We start from the raw sequence: 20139 nt of genomic DNA, 5'->3' as shown, positions 1-20139 counted from the left end.
CACCCTCGCCTAAGATCAGGGGGTAGAAAAAATGTAAAATGTTAGCTTTTTTGAGACATAGTTAAGAAATGGATGCTTTAACATAAGGTGTCAAAGCTTTAACAGTGCAAAAGGCTCACGCCCCATCAATGTCGTTATATATAGTTTTTCAAGTTTTGAGTCAAATCAATGTGCACCCTGGTGGTCACATTGTTCAGAGTTTGAAAATGAGATGGCTTATTGTTTGGAAGCTTCTCACCCCCCAAATGAAGCACTGATAATTAATCAAAGCGGATTAAGCAGCTCATCTGAGAAACATTGGAGAGTTGAATAAGCAAAGCCTTATCTGAATAAAGACCAAGTGTCTGAACCTGACTGATTGGAAAAGTTCTCACTTTCCTCCTTGAAATCCTCCAGAAGAAACACAATCTTATCTAAAACAAGCACCTGCCCTTGATCCTCTTCCACAAGTTCATTACAGTATGGCTGATTGCTTTTGTTGATGGCAAAATGTACTTTCTTACACTAAGTTAAAAAAGTGAGAATGTGTTTTTGATTATATGCAACTGCTTTTATGGCTAAATTTAAAGCCAATATGGGATATCTATCTTCTTTAGTTGTTTTAAATGTAAAAATCCATTACTGCTCTCATCATAGCCTCTTTTTGTTAGTTGCTACTGCAGTTGATTACAGTCTGCTTTAATCAACAACATCCAACCTAAATTATCTTTGGTTAATCGTCTGTTCATATTGTCCCTTGTTATTCTATTCAAGATAGGGAACACCCTTCCCCAAAAGTAATAACCTTAGAAATGAAACACAACTGAAAATCTATGTCGCCAAAATATAATGTAGGATCTGTATTTGTATTTATTTAATCAGCCTTATTATTGCAGGCAGAACCTAGAATCTATCAATTTAATTGTTTGCATCATTTCTAATGCCCAATCCCCCTTATTATTATTGACTTTTCTTTATACTGCCCCCTACCCTACCATCCCTACCCTGATTAGAGTAAACTAGCAGACAACAATACTTCTACTGCTACTTATAGCTATTTCGCTTACATCTACGGTACCTGTAGTCAAATAATTATACATGCATTCCTAATTTCCTCTTTCTCCAAGTGCTGGATTTTCACCCACAGCGGCCAATCCTCCATTCATTCTGATCCTAACTCCAACCCTCCAATGTCCACAGATGAACCCATCCATCCCAGTATAATGCCATTTTGCTATTTCCTTTTGCAATACCTCCCTCCATTTTTACACCCTTGAGTCAATACTTTGCAGAAGCACCTTTGGCAGCGATTACAGCTGTGAGTCTTTCAGTGTAAGTCTCTAAGAGCTTTTCACACCTGGATTGTGCAACCTTTGCCCATTATTCTATTCAAACTTCTTCAAGCTCTGTCAAATTGGTTCTTGATCATTGGTAGACAACCATTTTCAGGTCTAGCGATTGTCAAGTAGATTTAAATCAAACTGTAACTTGGCCACTCGGGAAAATTCATTGTCTTCTTGGTAAGTAACTCCGGGGTAGATTTGGCCTTCTGTTTTAGGTTATTGTCCTGCTGATAGATCTCCCAGTGTCTGGTGGAAAGCAGACTGAACCAGGTTTTCCTTGGGGATTTTGCCAGTGCTTAGCTCCATTCCGTTACATTTTTTTTGTCTAAAACTCACCCGTCCTTAATGATTACAAGCATACCCATAAACTGATGCAGCCAACACTAAGCTTGAAAATATGGAGAGTGGTACTCAGCAATGTAATGTGCTGTATTGGATTTGCCCCACACAACCACACTTCATTTTTGTATTCAGGACAAAAAGTGAATTGATTTGGCACATTTTTGCAGTATTACTTTATTGCCTTGCTGCAAATGTTTAATAATGTTTACATAGCTTGCATTACTCTTCTCGTGTGTATACTGTTTTCTATACTATTCTACAGCATCTCATTCACCTAATAATGCTTACATATCTTGCATTACTCATCTCATACCTATATACTGTTTTCTATACTATTCAACTGTATCTCATTCCGTTCCGCTCTGACATCGCTCGTAAATATGTATATAGCCTTAATCCATTCCTACTTAGATTTGTGTGTATTGGGTATATATTGTGTAATTTGTTAGATATTACTTCACTGTCGGAGCTGGAAGCACAAGCATTTTGCTACACGCACAATAACATCTGCGATCACTACAATTAGATTTAATTTGGCTAACTATTTGCTTAGTTATAGCCTAATGTTACCTAGCTACAATTGAACCTGGTTGGTTAGCTACCTGCAGATTCATGCCGGGTAGTAACGTCATGAGTTGTAATTGGGGTTCACTGTTTACATATCTTAACAAGCAACCATTTCGGGTGCATTCGTAAATTCAGTCTGGCCATCTACTCCATATTCAGAGCACTCTCATCTGAGTGTGCCAGGGTGCAGAATAACTGATGAATTTAAGAATGCTCAACATCCGTTGAATATGGCCGGTGTCAGTAAACGTTGGCAAAAAAAACATAATTCAATTGTTGTCAGCAGCACAGTTAGTCAACAACGCTCTTGATAACATCAAAACAGGCTAACCAGCTCTGCTAAGGTGAGTAAAATGGTCAGAGTTTGGGTGGGGGCTAAAGCTTAAGAGGGTGTGAATGAATCTGAATGGGTATAGACAAAGAGCTCTCCAGTAGGTACCAAAACATTCAAAGGCCATTTTCTCAAAAGTGAGGATACAAGTTTTTCAACTTTCAAACTTGGCAATTTTTCCTCAAATGCAGTGTATGATATACCATTTCATAGCTCTGTGTCTCTGCTCTTATCCAATGTAAAAAACACTATTTCAAATGCTGCTACATAAGACTGAATCAATGTGGTCAGTCAGATATTATGGACATATTGGAATTGGCAAATATTTGGGGGCTTAAAAATACAGACCTTGTAAGATATTGGACATATCTTCCCCTAGGGGAACTACCCCCCACATTCAGCTGAAAAGGTGGTGCGGGGAATTCAAAAATATTCTTACACCCATTGACAATATTTAACTTTCACACATTAACAAGTACAATACAGCAAATGAAAGATAAACATCTTGTTAATCTACACATCATGTCCGATTTTTAAAATGTTTTACAGCGAAAACACAACATATATTTATGTTATACCACCAACAAATCCCCCAAAAACACAGCCATTTTCCCCAGTCAAAGATAGTCACAAAGCAGAATTAGAGATAAAATGAATCACTAACCTTTTGATAATCTTCATCAGATGACACTCATATGACATGTTACACAATACATTTATGTTTTGTTCGATAATATGCATATTTATATCCACAAATCTCAGCTTACATTGATGCCATGTTCAGAAATGCCTCCAAAATATCCGGAGGAATTACAGAAAGTTACGCCAGATAACAGAAATACTCATCATAAACTTTGACTAAAGATACATGGTCTACATATAATTAAAGATACACTGGTTCTTAATGCAACCGCTGTGTCAGATTTTTTTTAAATGTTACGAAAAAAGCCTACCATGCAATAATCTTTCAGCTCACGTGCCCAAAAGCTGACGCTGGTCCAGGAGAACTTGGACGAAAACTTCAAAAAGATATATTCCAGGTCGAATAAACTGGTCAAACTAAGTAGAGAATCAATCTTCAAGATGTTATTTTCATATATATCCAATAACGTTCCAACCGGAGCATACGTTTTTATCTGCAGCCAAATGGAACGATGGTGACATCCACAGACAAATGCACCAAAGGGAAATTGCATTCTGCCAGGACAGTGACTATTTCCCCTCCCATTCGGTCAAAGTTCACACCAGAGGCTCCATTCTACTGAATGAGGACATCTAGTGGAAGGCGTAGGAAGTGGTAACAGATCCATATCTTATTTGGAAGGGAAGAGGCGATGACTTAAAATTAGACACGCATTCATAATTTCACTTCCTGTTTGGAAGATTGCCTGCCCTATGAGTTCTGTTATACACAGACTCACAGGTTCTGTTATAATTCAAACAGTTTTACAAACTTCAGAGTGTTTTCTATCCAATAGTAATGATAATATGCATATATTAGCAATCTAGGACAGAGTAGGATGCAGTTCACTATGGGCACACAATTCATCCAAAGTGAAAATACTGCCCCCTATCCCCAACAAGTTAAGTGTGCCTTTAGAAGCCGTTCAAATTCATTTTCATCCCAAAAACAAAAACAGTATCTTCTAACAGAGAAAGGACTTACAGCAGAAATAGAAAATCTAACATTACACATCAATGGTTTAGATACATACAATACAGAAACACTGAATAATCTGGTCACAAAATAAAATAAGTTGGAGGAACTTATTCAGGAAAGTTCAGGTTTCATTCATCCCCAACAAAAAAGGAGCAAAATGGACGGAGAATGTCAAAAATAGTTTTTCCAAAACCTTCAAAACAGAAATGCGACCAAAGATTGTTAAGTGACTAAGATACCATAGAATACAGTAATGCAAGATATGTAAACATTATTAAAGTGACTAGTGTTCCATTCCTTAAAGTGGCCAGTGATTCCTAGTCTATGCCTATAGGCAGCAGCCTCTAATGTTCTAGTGATGGCTGGTTAACAGTTTGATGGCCATGGTATGTTTTTCAGTCTCTCGGTCTTAGCTTTGATGTACCTGTAATGACTTCGGTTTCTGGATGATAGCGGTGTGAACAGGCAGTGGCTCTTGTAGTTGATGTGCTTGATGATCTTTTTGGACATCCTGTGACATCGGGTACTGTAGGTGTCCTGGAGGGTGGGTAGTTTGTCCCCGGTAATGCGTAGGGCAGACCGCACCACCCTCCTTGTGGTTGCAGGTGGTGCAGCTGCTGTACCAGGCAGTGATACAGCCGGGCATGATTCCTTCAATTGTGCATCTGTAAAAATGTGTGAGGGTTTTAGGTGACACGCCAAATTTCTTTAGCCTCCTGAGGTTGAAGAGGCTCTGTTGCGGCTTCTTCACCACACTGTCTGTGTGGGTGGTCCATTTCAGTTTGTCAGCGATGTGTACGCCAAGGAACTTGAAGCTTTCCACCTACTCCACTGCAGTCCAGTCTCCCAGAGCCCTCACCTCCTCCCTGTAGGCTGTCTCATCATCATTGGTAATCAAGCCTACTACTGTTGTGTCATCTGCAAACTTGATGATTGAGTTGGAGGCGTGCTTGGCCATGCAGTCATGGGTGAACAGGGTGTACAGGAGGGGGATGAGCACGCACTCTTGTGGGGCCCCAGTGTTAAAGATCAGCAGAGTGCAGGTTATCTTTCCTACCTTTCCCACCTGGGGGTGGCCCATCAGGAAATCCAGGACTCAGTTGTATAGGGCGGGGTTCAGACCCAGGGCCTCGAGCTTAATGATGAGTTTGGAGGGTACTATGGTGTGAATGCTGAGCTATAGTCAATAAACAGCATTCTTACAAAGGTATTCCTCTTGTCCAGATGGGATAGGGCAGAGTGATGGCGATTGCATCATCTGTGGATCTATTCGGGCGGCAGGCAAATTGAAGTGGGTCTAGGATGGCAGGTAAGGTAGAGGTGATATGATCCTTGACTAGTCTCTCAAAGCACTTCATGATGACAGAGGTGAGTGCTAAGGGGCAATAGTTGTTAAGTTCAAGTAACCTTTGCATTCTTGGGTACAGGAACAATGGTGGCCATTTGAGGCATGTGGGGACAGCAGACTGGGATAGGGAGAGATTGAATATGTCTGTATACACACCAGCCAGCTGGTCTGTGCATGCTCTGAGGACACGGCTAGGGATGTCGTCTGGACCTGGAGCCTTGCGAGGGTTAACATATTTAAATGTTTTACTCACGTTGGCCACAGAGAAGGAGAGCCACCAGTCCTTGGTAGTGGGCTGTGTAGGTGGCACAGTGTTATCCTCAAAGCGTGCGCAGAATGTGTTTAGCTTGTCCAGAAGCGATACGTCGGTCTTGGCGACGCGGCTGGTTTTCCTTTTGTAGTCCGTGGTTGTCTGAAGACCCTACCACGTACGTCTCGTGTCTGAGCCGTTGAATTGCGACTCCAGTCGTGGGTACTACATCTCATATACACGTCCTTATTAAATCAGCCACCGTATTCATGTATGCATCTAGATTATTTTGCACGCTACTCGGAACATATCCCTGTCCATGTGATCATAACAATCCTGAAGCGTGGATTCCAACTGGTCAGACCAACGTTGAATCGTAAGAAGCACGGGCACTTCCTGTTTTAGTTTCTGCCTATAGGACAGGAGGAGCAAGATGGATTATTGGTCAGATTTGCCGAAAGGAGGGTGGGGGTGGGCCTTGTAAGCATTTTGGAAGTTTGAATAGCAATGGTCGAGAGTCTTAGTAGGGCGAGTAGGACAGTCAATATGTTGAAAGAATTTTGGCAGCCTAGTCCTCAGATTTGCTTTGGTAAAATCCCCAGCTTCAATAAATGCAGCTTCAGGATATGTGGTTTCCAGTTTGCATAAGGTCCCGTGAGGGCCGTTGAGGTTTAGGCTTAATGTGGGATGTAAACGGCCGTGGCGATGACGGAAGATAATCCGATAAAGTATCCCGAGAGAGACATGTTTCCGTGAAACAAAGTATGTTACAGGCCCCGTTGTCTCTCTGGAAAGAAATCCTTGCTCGAAGCTCATCAACTTTGTCATCCAAAGACTGAACATTAACCGGTTGAGTGTAGGGGGCAGTATTTTGATGTTTGGATGAAAAACGTACCCAAATGAAACTGCCTATTTCTCAGGCCCAGAATCTAGAATATGCATATAATTGTCAGATTAGGATAGAAAACACTAAACGTTTCCAAAACTGTCAAAATAGTGTCTGTGAGTATTACAGAACTGATATTGCAGGTGAAAATCCAACCCGGAAGTGTTGTTTTTCCTTAAAGCTCTCTGTTCCATTGCCTGCCTTCACGCCATTTAAAGGGATATCAACCAGATTCATTTTCCTATGGCTTCCACATGTTGTGAACAGTCTTTAGATGTAGTTTCAGGCTTTTATTTTGAAAATGAGCGAGAAAGATGTTACTGTAATTTAATTATGCCAATGTGCTTTCATCAATCGAAAGCCCTTAATCTATTTTATGAGAATTTGTAAGATTTCTGGTTTGCATAAAATAGACGCAGACCAGTCTTTAAATAATAGGTCATAGAATTTATTCTCGGAGCGCGCTGCCACTTAAACACGTGCAGCAGTTTATATACAGATCATGACGTCATTTCACTGCTTTAACAGAATCCCCTCCTCTCGACCGGGACAAAGTAAGGTAAGAAGTTCATTCTAACTTACTAACACACTCCCAGATAACTTTTGACCCCTCAACATTATCGATCACCACTGAACTGACAGTTTTAATTAACAGACAACCTAGGAATGCACACAATGCCTTATCTAAAAACCCCAGAGCTAAGTTTCAGTAGGGTCAACCATAGGCTAACGACCTTCTGTGTTTACACAGTCCACAACCCATTTGTTTCTGCCTAGTTGGAATGGTGTTCATTAACTTTTTATTACTCCTTGTCCGTGTCACACAATCCCTTCTTATGAACTCATATTCTTAATCACTTATAAAACAGCGTATAAGTTTACTTAGTTACAATTCTATTTAAAATGGGGATATTGTTTATTCATTATCCATAATAATTTCAACAAAAGATCACATTGCGTCATTGTATGACTGGATGCCAGCAGCGCTTTGCATGTGCAACAGTTTGGAGCAGACATTTCCTCTCTCTCTCCTATTGAAGAAGATACAGTCCAGTTGAAATATTATCGATTATATATTATTAAAAAAATGTTTGACATGTTTTACGAACTTTACGGATACTATTTGGAATTTTCGTCTGCCCGGTCGTGACCGCTCGAGCCTCTGGATTTCTGAACATAACGTGCCAACCAAATGGAGGTATTTTGGATATAAAAATAATCTTTATGGAACAAAAGGAACATTTATTGTGTAAATGGGAGTCTCGTGAATTGAAACATCCAAAGATCATCAAAGGTAAGCGATTAATTTGATTGGTCACAAAAGTCAGAAAAGCAATCTACTTGGCTGCTAGCTGTTTTTAATGTTTTGTCTGCTGAGAGAGATGTCCTTACATAAACTCTTGGTATGCTCTCGCCGAAAAGCTTTTTTGAAATCTGACCTGCCAAGTGGATTAACAACAAGCGAAACTGTGTTTCACTATATTGCACTTGTGATTTCATGAAAATTTAATATTTTTAGTAATTTAATTTTAAATTGGCGCTCTGCAATTCAGCAGATGTTAATGAAAATAATCCCGCTAACAGGAAGGGTGCATCAAGAAGTTAACCAGTAATATACTTGAAGCGGTGTGTGGTGTGTGTGCCTCCTAAGTCGAACCAGCAGGCCGCCTCTTCTCCGCTAATATTGTAAAAAATAGAACATAAAAAAACAAAATACTGCAAAGTTTTCTAAGAGCTAGTTGCAATGCTGCCATCTCTGTCGGCACCATCTTCTTATTTCTAATGTTAGCTAGTTAGCTAACAGTACACTTTAACTGGAAATGAAAATACTTTAATATCTGAAAATGTAGCTAGCTAGACTATCTTACCCTTTATACATCATAGATCATACGATGCCCTTAGTTTGAAGATGTAATCTGGAGACAGGTGTTTTCTTCATCTCCTTAGTTATCCTTCTCGAATTCCACAGATTTCAAAACTCACTCCTCCAGAAAGTGGAGAGCAACACATATGCAGTTTTACTACGCGATACATAAAAAAAGCTGCGCTAAGACATGATTGCCTACACATACTGACAAGCTCAAATAGACAGAAGTGTGCTATATGGCAGACCAATCCAAACTCATCTCTTGGCATGTCCTGTCCACTCATTATCTCAGCCAATCATGGCTAGTGTTAACCTCTTGAGCTTATGGCTCAATACTGCCCCCGTTGGAGGAAGTGCGTGCCCATAGTAAACTGAAAATATTTTTTTCCAAAATTGCTACTATATGCATATAATAATAATTATTGAATAGAAAACACTCTAAAGTTTCTAAAACCGTTTAAATTATGTCTGTATGTAAAGCAGAACTCTCAGGGCAGCCTTTCTCCCAAACTCTCTCTTGTCAAGAGAAAAGTTGGGTCAACTTTGACGTCATCGCCCCCACCCTTCCCAGGCAGCTACCGATCTGGGAACAGTATGTATTTGTTCAGCGCGATGTCTGCTTTCAATTGGCACGTTCATTGTTTGAATTTCGCGCTCCCTCATCCTTTGGCTGGCGAAAATGCCCGGTTCACTCTCACATACATGCACTCTATTGCGCGCGGCCGATTTGGAGAACGTTCTTTTCCAATAGACACCAGTTGAAGCCGGTTCGTTTGTTTGCGATTATCATTGTTTTACATGATAAAAACATCATTTTTCTCGATTCTGCACTTAGTTTGACCAGTTTAGTCGACATATAATATGTAATTTTGAAGTTTGATTGCGCAAGAGTGCGGGACAAGAAGGAGCAGAAGTTATTTTGGGTGCATTTCAGCTGAAGCTGTTAGCATATGCTAATACAAAGACGCACAACTTGAAACCAAACGATGTATTGGGTAAGTATGACTCCTTCTACGTCTTCTGATCGAAGAACATCAAAGGTAAGGGAATATTTATGTGGTTATTTTGGGTTTCTGTGGACTCCAAACGTAGAGGAGACACTGCTAATATCTGAGCGCCGACTCATAGCATAGACTAGTGAACGAATTCTGTAACGTTAAAAATAAATGTAACACAGCGGTTGTATTAAGAAGAAGTGTATCTTTGTAACTATATGTAGAACATGTATATTTAGTCATGTTTATTGCTTGTTATCTGACGTTATCTGTCCGAGCTATCATAATTTCTCCGGACATTTTGAGTAGCATTTTTGAAATGTCGTCATTGTAAACAGAGATTTATGGATATTAATGGCATATTATTGAAAAAAAAAAAAAAATGTACTGTGTAACATGTAATATTACTGTCATCTGATGAAGATTTTCAAAAGGTTAGTGAATTATTTATTTTTTAATCCTACTTTTAAATTTTATATTTTCTGGGACAAAATGGCCGCCGTTTGCCTTTTGTTTCGGTGGTGGTCTAATATAAATGTGTGCTATGTTTTCCGTAAAACATTTTAGAAATCTGACTTGCTGGGTAGATGAACAAGGTGTTTATCTTTCATTTGAGCTATTGGACTTGTGTAGGTGTGGAGGTTAAATATGTCTAAGAATATTTTTTCACATTTTGTGTTATGCTAATGAGCTTGAGCCGTAGTCACGATCCCGGATCCGGGATGGGTAGCATCAAGAGGTTAAGGTTGCTGACTTTTTCTTTGGCTAAAACAACTAGGCTCATACTTTAACAATTTATTCATATTTACAGATGGCATAAAAGTTTGTTATTAAGACACATGAAAGTTCACATGTTCGAGAATTAAATAAAACACAGTGACCCGCGACATACGCCTAGTTTCCTGAAATGGGTTACATATTTGTAATTTCTTTGAGCGCCATAGGGTGATAGTGTGTAGTATGATTGCCTTTACGGTCCATTGACCTACTTAAAACTGCATTGTACTCCCGTACATTAAAATAGAGTAAATTAAAACATAGTTAAAATATTGTTAAATAGAGTTGTTTGTATCTTGAAGACTAATTCAATTATTATTTCACTCAATAACCTGTTGTGGCACCTTTAGCTGCAATGACTGCAACCAAATGCTTAATGTAGTTGTTGATCAGTCTCTCACATTGCTGTGGAGGAATTATGGCCCACACTTGCATGCAGAACTGCTTTAACTCAGCTGCATTTGTGGACTGCTCGTTTCAAGTCCTGCCACAACATCTCAATTGAGATTTGGTCTGGACTTTGACTAGGCCATTCCAAAACTTCAAATTTGTTGCTTTTTAACCATTTTCATTTAGACTTGATTGTGTGTTTTGGATAATTGTCTTGCTGCATGACCCAGCAGTGTTTCAGCTTCAGCCCACAGACGGATGGCCTGACATTCTCCTGTAGAATTCTCTGATACAGAGCAGAATTCATGTTTTCTTCTATAAATCAAGTCGTCCAGTTCCTGAGGCAGCAAAGCAGCCTCATAACCATCACACTACCATCACCATGCCTGAACATTGGGATGAGGTTCTTACTGTGAATGCAGCTTATGGTTTTCACCAGACATAATGGGACACATCTCGTCCAAGTAAGTAAACCTCCAGTTGTCCTCCAATACAACTCCCACAAAAACAATAACATAAAACACATAAGACATAAAAACAAAACAATAAATCCCTCCCCTTTCCCCTTAGATGCTTCCCGCATGAATCTGTCCTGTACTGTTGCACAGGTGAGAGTGCGACCTTATTGGAGCCTCCGTGGTGGTCATTCCCTTTAATGCAGATTATTGGTAAGTGGCTGTTTCTCTATGCAATACATAGAAATATATACATAGTCTTGTCCAGATTTATGTTCTCTAGTCAACCATAAATGCCTATTTTAAATAAGATGTGTTATGAAGGAGATGTTTATACAACAGAAAAAATACAATAATACGACTTATGATTCCATTGCTAAATCCAATATATATTGCCCAATCAGGACTAAATGAGACTTTTTTTTTTATTAATCTTTTTTTTGTTGTCAGTATTTGTAATTGCCGATAGTAGAATGGTCTGGGTTGCTGCAACTTCAGCTTCCATACCCATTCGCAACCGCTGCGGACTGAACGTCATTACTGTGTGTCAATGCTATGTGCAGCCATATGGTTATCCTTTTTAGATAAAGCTATACTAAATATATTCACGTCACCACATAGTTGATTAAAACAATGTTTTGCAACAGCACTCTGTAGGGTAGCACCATGGTGTAGCCGGAGAACAGCTAGCTTCCATCTTCCTCTTGATACATTGACTTCAGTACAAAAGCTAGGAGGCTCTTGGTTCTTTCCCCCTTCCATAGACATACACAGTAATTATGACAACTTCCGGAGGACGTCCTCTATGCTATCAGAGCTCTTGCAGCATGAACTTACATGTCCATCCAATCAAAGGATAAGAGAATGAATCTAGTACTGAAAGCATAAGCTACAGCAAGATAGCACTGCAGTGCATAACATTTGGTGAGTAGTTGACTCAAAGAGAAAGACAATAATTGAACAGTTTTCAAAAAATGAGAAGCAAGAGAGAGAGAGGGAGTGTTGTTTTGTTTAGTTTAAATTACTTAGCTAGCAAATGCAGCTAGCTAGTTTAGTTACTCAAACACACTGCTCGAGCAGAGGGACGCTATGTTAGCTAGCTGGTTATGACTATCCAACACAACACTGGAACTCTTCCAAGTCAAGGTAAGCTTTTAGTTGTCATAATTTATTGCCCCCGGGCCCGCTGGTGTAACTGCTTGCTGACAATGCACTAACATTACTGCATGATTGTAGCGGGCTTACTGACGCACCAGTTCTATTAGATATGTTGACTAGGATGTTACTTTAGCTGATATGGGAATAACAATGAAGGCTGTGTGTAGCGGTTATAACATGGTTTGTGCTTGGAAAAGTTGTTGCCTGGTCACATACAGCTGATGTTTTATTCATTGAAGTCCACAAATGAAGGGAAAAGGTGAGAGGAGAATGCATAGAGGCCAGAATGATTATAACAAGGCCGCTATGAAAGTGAGCTGTTTATACTGGTGATTAGGTGTGTATTCATTCCACTGATTCTGTTGAATTTTCTTTTCTGAAACAGAAGCAAACAAAATTGGGATAAAAATACCTGAATTTGTCCGATAGAAACTCTCGTTTGCAATTGTTGGACTAATGATTACATCCTAGATATGCTAGATGCAGGTAAGAGTGTGCAATACGCTATTGAATGTGTCACTATCTGTCCATGTGTCACTGTCTGCCATTGCAAATTTTTCTCTAGATGTGTGTGCCGTTACATTGTAAACTTTCATCCATAGGTTAGGTTGTGGCAACCTCATGATGGGTGTAGGGAAAATTTGAGTGTCATGTAGTAGCCAAAACCTATCATTGTTACATTGAACTGAGTGAATGGAATATGAATGACAGTCCTCCAATCTGCTGTAATAGAATTAGGCTATGTTCATGAAAAACAAAAGTTGTCTTCCTGATCATAAACGGCACTGACTGCCACTGATACAAACAGATGCAGGCCTACTAGAGCAGCCTACAGTTCTGTAATGTAATGGTTCATTGGAATCCGTCTAAAACTTTGCACATACACTTATGTCATCTAGTTGCCAAAATATAAAGGTCACCTAAATGTCCTTTGTGGCCTTTCTCTTGCATTTCAAAGATGATGAAAAAAAACATTTTTTTTGGTATTATCTTTTACCAGATCCAATGTGTTATATTCCAATGTGTTATATTATTTTTATATTTCCACAAACATATAAGGGTTTCCTTTCAAATGGTATCAAGAATATGCATATCCGTGCTTCAGTTACTGAGCTACAGGCAGTTAGATTTGAGTATGTCATTTTAGGCGAACATTTAAATAAAGGGCCCAATCCTTAAGTGTACTGTTGGCTTGCTAGCTAAAATTATTGGTATGATCCGTGTAGTAATGTAATTAATATCTCAGAGCCATTTGCTTTGCTAGTTAAAGCCTAATGTTTGCTAGCTAACATTGAACCTGGATGGTTAGCTACCTGAAGATTCATCCAGGGTAGTAATGTCATGAGTTGGTATTAAGGTTAATTGTTTAGCTAGCTAGCTACATGTCTTAACAAAAGACTCCACTATACAAGTATCCATTTTAATTTAATGTCCATGATGTCACTGTGACAACTGTTTATAGACGTAGCTGGTAAATTCGCTCTGGCTATCTCCTCAGAACACTCTTGTCTGAGTAATTGTTGCCAGCAGCACAGTTGCAGTCACCAATGCTCTGGATATCATAAAAACAGCCTAGCCAGCTCTGTTAGGGTGAATAAAATGGCCATAGTGAGCTGTTCTCTCATTTGTGTCTGACCAACTTTAGCCAGTTAGCTTGGGTGCTTGACTGCTGTTGTTAGTACAGAATGCTCAGATCAACCCTTAAAGAGATGGGTGGGGCTAAAGCTTAAGAGGGTATGAACAAGGCTGAATGGGTGTAGACAAACAAGAGCTCTCCAGGTGGTGTACCAAATATTCAAAGGCCATTTTCTCAAAATTGAGGTTACAAATGTATGAACTTTCAAAGCAGAATTACTTTCCCATTATTCCTCAACTGTAGTGTATGATATACTATTTTCTACCTCTGAGTCTGCTTTTATCCAAATGCAAAAAAACACCATTTCAAAATTTGCTACATAAGACTGAATCGAGCCCATCGGTCACATTTTTGAATTCACACAGTAAATACATTTTACTGTTGTCATGCCTTAATCGAGCTGAAGTAAATAAAATAAGAAAAAAGAAGGGAGTGAGAGCAACGGAAATGAAAGTACTGTGTGCTTACAATTTCAACGTCTTAGGCTGTATAACATTTGATCTCTCCCAGTCTTTTTTCACATATGGCCGATTTCAATTCATCCCACCTACTCAGGCCTTTATAGCCTGTCAGCTGGGGAGCATTAGAAAATAATTGTCCAGATCATAGCATTCATCATGTTGTCCTATTCACTTGTCAGTTCGTCACTTAAACAAATAGATCACGGCTACAGGCTACCAATTAATGGGTTGTCGTTTAAGCTCCATAGCCGATCCTCATTAAAGTGTTATTCATTAAGACAGATCGCCTGAGTGGTGCTGTGATTGTCTTTTCAATCAACACAATCTCACACTGAATTCGTGCAAATATGTACAAAAAGCATTTCAGCAGATGTCGTGCGATTTTGTGTGGTTTAATTCATGCGAAAATAAACTTTTTTTTTGCGATTTATTTAATATGAAAAGACCCCCATTTTGTGGTCAAACTTCCAGACAATTTCTTGAAAGGTATTGGAGCCATGCATTTTGGGCAATTGTGTTCTACACTGCTTTTTTTGTGTCACACATTTATTTATATATTAAAAAAAACATGTTGACAACCCAACATTGTTAACCAACGTAGCCTTACCTTTTTGTTTTTATTAATGCCAATGCTGTTTTTTATGCTTGTTTTTGATTAATACTTTGGGATACTGGTGCTATTTCGCATTTTATGAGTGTTGCCAGGTTGGAGTAAAAATCTGTACTTGTCTGTTTTTTTTGCTTTCGATTAAAGGGTTTTTATTGGGAAATGTGGATACATTTTCATGATGGGAAATTAATTCATCAATAAAGGTGGAGAGGCCAGAAAAAAAAATCTGTTTGGTTTAAATTCCCTTGGTGCAACTGCATGGTATTTGCAACTAGAGGCTGTACTATGATCAATTTAGCAAGTAGATGTGAAATAATGATTTATGGTGGCTTACACGTATGGCACTCCCAAGGCCATTTCATTATGATTATTATAGTTGTGCCAATCATGTTATAAACTTAGGCTATTGCAAAAAGGCATATGCTGGCATTGTAGAACTACTGCCTCTGCCCAGGGAACTACTTGGCTGTCACGACTTCTGCCGAAGTTGGTGCCTCTCCTTGTCCGGGCAGCGTTCGGTGGTCGTCGTCACTGGCTTTCTAGCTGCCACCGATCCATGTTTCTGTTTTCCATTTGTTATGACTTGTGTATACACCTGGTTCCCATTAAGTTATGATTATTTCCCTATTTAACCCTCTGGTTCCCATTATGTTTTGTGCGTGAATATTCCTGGTTTGTGTTAGTCGTGTGTGTTAGGGTTGTTATCCCTGCGTGGATTATTTTGGCAGATTTATTTTCAGAGTAAAGTACGTTATTTTACTTAGTTCTGTGTCCTGCACTTGACTCCGGCCTCACCTCTCCACAACTGACATATGACAGAATCACGCACCATAATATGGAGTCAGCAGGTGCACCCAGTCCTCCGGTACCAGTTGAGGAACGCATCCATTAGCACGCGACGATGCTCCAACATCTTGGCACAACCATGGGATCGTGTGCTGCTAAACATGGAGTGATGTGAAAAGGGGGTCCACAACCCCATCAACTTCATTCCAACCAACACCACAACCCACACCGCTGACCACCCCTCCGTCACCTGGACCCAGTGGGATTCTGCTCTCTCTCCCGAACGCGTATGATGGGACGGCTGCTGGGTGCCAGGGGTTCCAGCTCCAGTTGGAGCTCTACCTGGCGACTGTCCACCCGGCTCCCTCGGGATACGAGAGCGTGTCCGCCCTCATCTCCTGTCAGTCGGGGCAAGCACTTGAGTGGGCCAACGCTGTATGGGCAAGTATAGATGCAGCCCCGGTCCACTATGAGGATTTCACCCGCGGCTTCCGGGCGGTCTTCGTTCATCTACCTGAGGGGAGAGCGGCGGGGGAACGCTTGTTCCATCTCAGACAGGGGATGAGGAGTGCACAGGAATTCAGGACCCTGGCTGCCAGCGCGGGATGGAATTTAAATGTCTTACTCACCTCGGCTGCAGTGAAGGAGAGACCGCATGTTTTCATTGCAGGCCGTGTCAGTGGCACTGTATTGTCCTCAAAGCGGGCAAAAAAGTTATTTAGTCTGCCTGGGAGCAAGACATCCTGGTCCGTGACTGGGCTGGATTTCTTCCTGTAGTCCGTGATTGACTGTAGACCCTGCCACATGCCTCTTGTGTCTGAGCCGTTGAATTGAGATTCTACTTTGTCTCTGTACTGACGCTTAGCTTGTTTGATAACCTTGCGGAGGGAATAGCTGCACTGTTTGTATTCGGTCATATTACCAGACACCTTGCCCTGATTAAAAGCAGTGGTTTGCGCTTTCAGTTTCACGCGAATGCTGCCATCAATCCACGGTTTCTGGTTAGGGAATGTTTTAATCGTTGCTATGGGAACGACATCTTCAATGCACGTTCTAATGAACTCGCACACCGAATCATCGTATTCGTCAATGTTGTTGTCTGACGCAATACGAAACATCTCCCAGTCCACGTGATGGAGGCAGTCTTGGAGTGTGGAGTCAGCTTGGTCAGACCAGCGTTGGACAGACCTCAGCTTTGGAGCCTCTTGTTTTAGTTTCTGTCTGTAGGCAGGGATCAACAAAATGGAGTCGTGGTCAGCTTTTCCGAAAGGGGGGCGGGGCAGGGCCTTATATGCGTCGCGGTGGTTAGAGTAACAATGATCCAAGGTCTTTCCACCCCTGGTTGCGCAATCGATATGCTGATAAAATTTAGGGAGTCTTGTTTTCAGATTAGCCTTGTTAAAATCCCCAGCTACAACGAATGCAGCCTCCGGATATATGGTTTCCAGTTTGCAGAGAGTTAAATAAAGTTCGTTCAGAGCCATCGATGTGTCTGCTTGGGGGGGGATATATACGGCTGTGATTATAATCGAAGAGAATTCTCTTGGTAGATAATGCGGTCTACATTTGATTGTGAGGAATTCAAAATCAGGTGAACAGAAGGATTTGAGTTCCTGTATGTTTCTTTCATCACACCATGTCACGTTAGCCATAAGGCATACGCCCCCGCCCCTCTTCTTACCAGAAAGATGTTTGTTTCTGTCGGCGCGATGCGTGGAGAAACCCGCTGGCTGCATCGCCTCGGATAGCGTCTCTCCAGTGAGCCATGTTTCCGTGAAGCAAAGAACGTTACAGTCTCTGATGTCCCTCTGGAATGCTACCCTTGCTCGGATTTCATCAACCTTGTTGTCAAGAGACTGGCAAGAAGAATGCTAGGGAGTGGTGCACGGTGTGCCCGTCTCCGGAGTCTGACCAGAAGACCGCCTCGTTTCCCTCTTTTTCGGAGTCGTTTTTTTGGGTCGCTGCATGGAATCCACTCCGTTGTCCTGTTTGTAAGGCAGAACACAGGATCCGCGTCGCGAAAAACATATTCTTGGTCGTACTGATGGTGAGTTGACGCTGATCTTATATTCAGTAGTTCTTCTCGACTGTATGTAATGAAACCTAAGATGACCTGGGGTACTAATGTAAGAAATAACACGTAAAAAAACAAAAAACTGCATAGTTTCCTAGGAACGCGAAGCGAGGCGGCCATCTCTGTCGGCGCCGGAAGTTAACAGATCCTTTTAAACTATCCTTTTTTTAGGAAGAAAACCATTCAATTGAGTCTCTGTTGAATCAACACAATGTTCTGATCCTGTTCTGAGCTAATAAGATGGATGTATGATTTTCCACGGCCTAGAATTGAGGCCTTTCCCAGTCATTAATGATTAAGATAGGCTCCTATTGGTTGTCATTGGTGAAGACTGAACTCAATTTAGGGGTTATACAGTGCATTCGGAAAGTATTCTGACCCCTTCCTTTTTTCCACATTTTGTTAAGTTACAGCCTTATTGTAGAATTGATTACATTTACCCCCCTCATCAATCTACACAAAATACCCTATAATGACAAAGCTAAAACAGGTTCATAAAAATTGTTGGAAATGTGTATATAAAATAAATTAAATATCACATTTACATATGTTTTCAGACTCTTTACTCAGTACCTCTTTGAAGTACCATTGGCAGGATTTACAGCCTCGAGTTTTCTTGGGAATGAAGCTACAAGCTTGGCACACCTGTATTTGGGGAGTTTTTCCCCATCCTTTTAAGATCCTCTCAAGCTCTATCAGGTTGGGTAGGGAGCGTTACTGCACAGCTATTTTCAAGTCTCTACAGAGATGTTCGATTGGGTTCATTCCGAGACAGGTTCTGAAGCCACTGGTGTGTTGCCTCGACTTTGTGCTTAATTAAGTATCCGCCCCAAATGTTTCAATTTTTGCTTAAAATGACATACCCAAATCTAACTGCCTCTAGCTCAGGACCTGAAGCAAGGATATGCATAACCTTGAAAGGATTTGAAAGGAAACACTTTGAAGTTTGTGGAAATGTAGGAGAATGACAAAATAGATCTGGTAAATATAATACAAAGAAAAAAACAAACCGCTCTTTTGTACCATCATCTTTGAAATGCGAGAGAAAGGACAGAATGTATTATTCCAGCCCATGTACAATTTAGATTTGGCCATTAGATGGCAGCAGTGTATTTGCAAAGTTTTAGACTGATCCAATGAACCATCACATTACTGTTCAAAATGTTGTATCAAGACTGCCCAAATGTGCCTAATTTGTTTATTAAGGTTGTTGTGCTGTTGGAATGTGATCCATCACCCCAGTCTGAAGTCCTGAGCGCACTGGAGCAGGATTTCATGGATCTCTCTATACTTTGCTCCGTTCATCTTTCCCTTGAAAAAAAAATCCTACTGTTAATGAAGTTAGCATTTTGAAATCCCCGAAAAGCATCTCTTTGCTGTAAAAGCCAATTTGGCAGAAAGCCTCTGCAGTGATGTGTAGGAGGACAAGCACATTAAATATAACATAATTTGTATTAGTCTCATGGTAATTCATTGTTTTCTGTCTTCACACAGGAGATTCCAACTCTGTGTTTTGATCTATGGCAAACCATAGATAAATGAAACATAATGCACAGATCTAATCTTTAGGATAAGCTTGTTCTAATGCATAATTACCAGGAGAACCTTTGATCCCGCTGCTCTGATCCGTTGTTGATGAATGTGTAGAGAGTACAAATTGGATTCTAATTCGAACTAAGAATATGTCCCCTCCAGTCTGACTGTGAACAGCAGTCGTACTTAATAAAGTACAGTATATCAGATGAATGTAGCCCCACATTCTCTCTGTACAATTGGTTAGGGTACAAATCTGTCGTTCTGCCCCTGAACAGGCAGTTAACCCACTGTTCCTAGGCCGCCATTGAAAATAAGAATTTGTTCTTAACTGACTTGCCTAGTTAAATAAAGGTTAAAAAAAAAAAAAAAAAGCAAAATATCATGATGTACGAGACTTTATTTAACCTTCGAGTTATGCTTGGCTTTTCAACTGCTCGACTAATACAGATATATCCTGGAGAGAAAAATAGGAGTACAGAGAGAGAGAGAGAGAGAAAGAGATGGGTGACAGAGTTGGAAGGAGCTGAAAAGAGTCTGAGCGAGGGAGAAAGAAATGGAGTAGATAGACTGCCTGATTGGAAAATAGATTGGTGACAAAACGTCACATCTTGGAGCTAAGATTAGGTATCCATCCGTCTTCAATGAAATATGCAAATAGACACTGACTACCGACTGGGGCATATTACTA

This window comes from Oncorhynchus tshawytscha, linkage group LG10 (assembly GCF_018296145.1).
Source record: "Oncorhynchus tshawytscha isolate Ot180627B linkage group LG10, Otsh_v2.0, whole genome shotgun sequence".
Lineage (NCBI taxonomy): Eukaryota > Metazoa > Chordata > Actinopteri > Salmoniformes > Salmonidae > Oncorhynchus > Oncorhynchus tshawytscha.
This window is presented reverse-complemented; position numbering follows the sequence as displayed.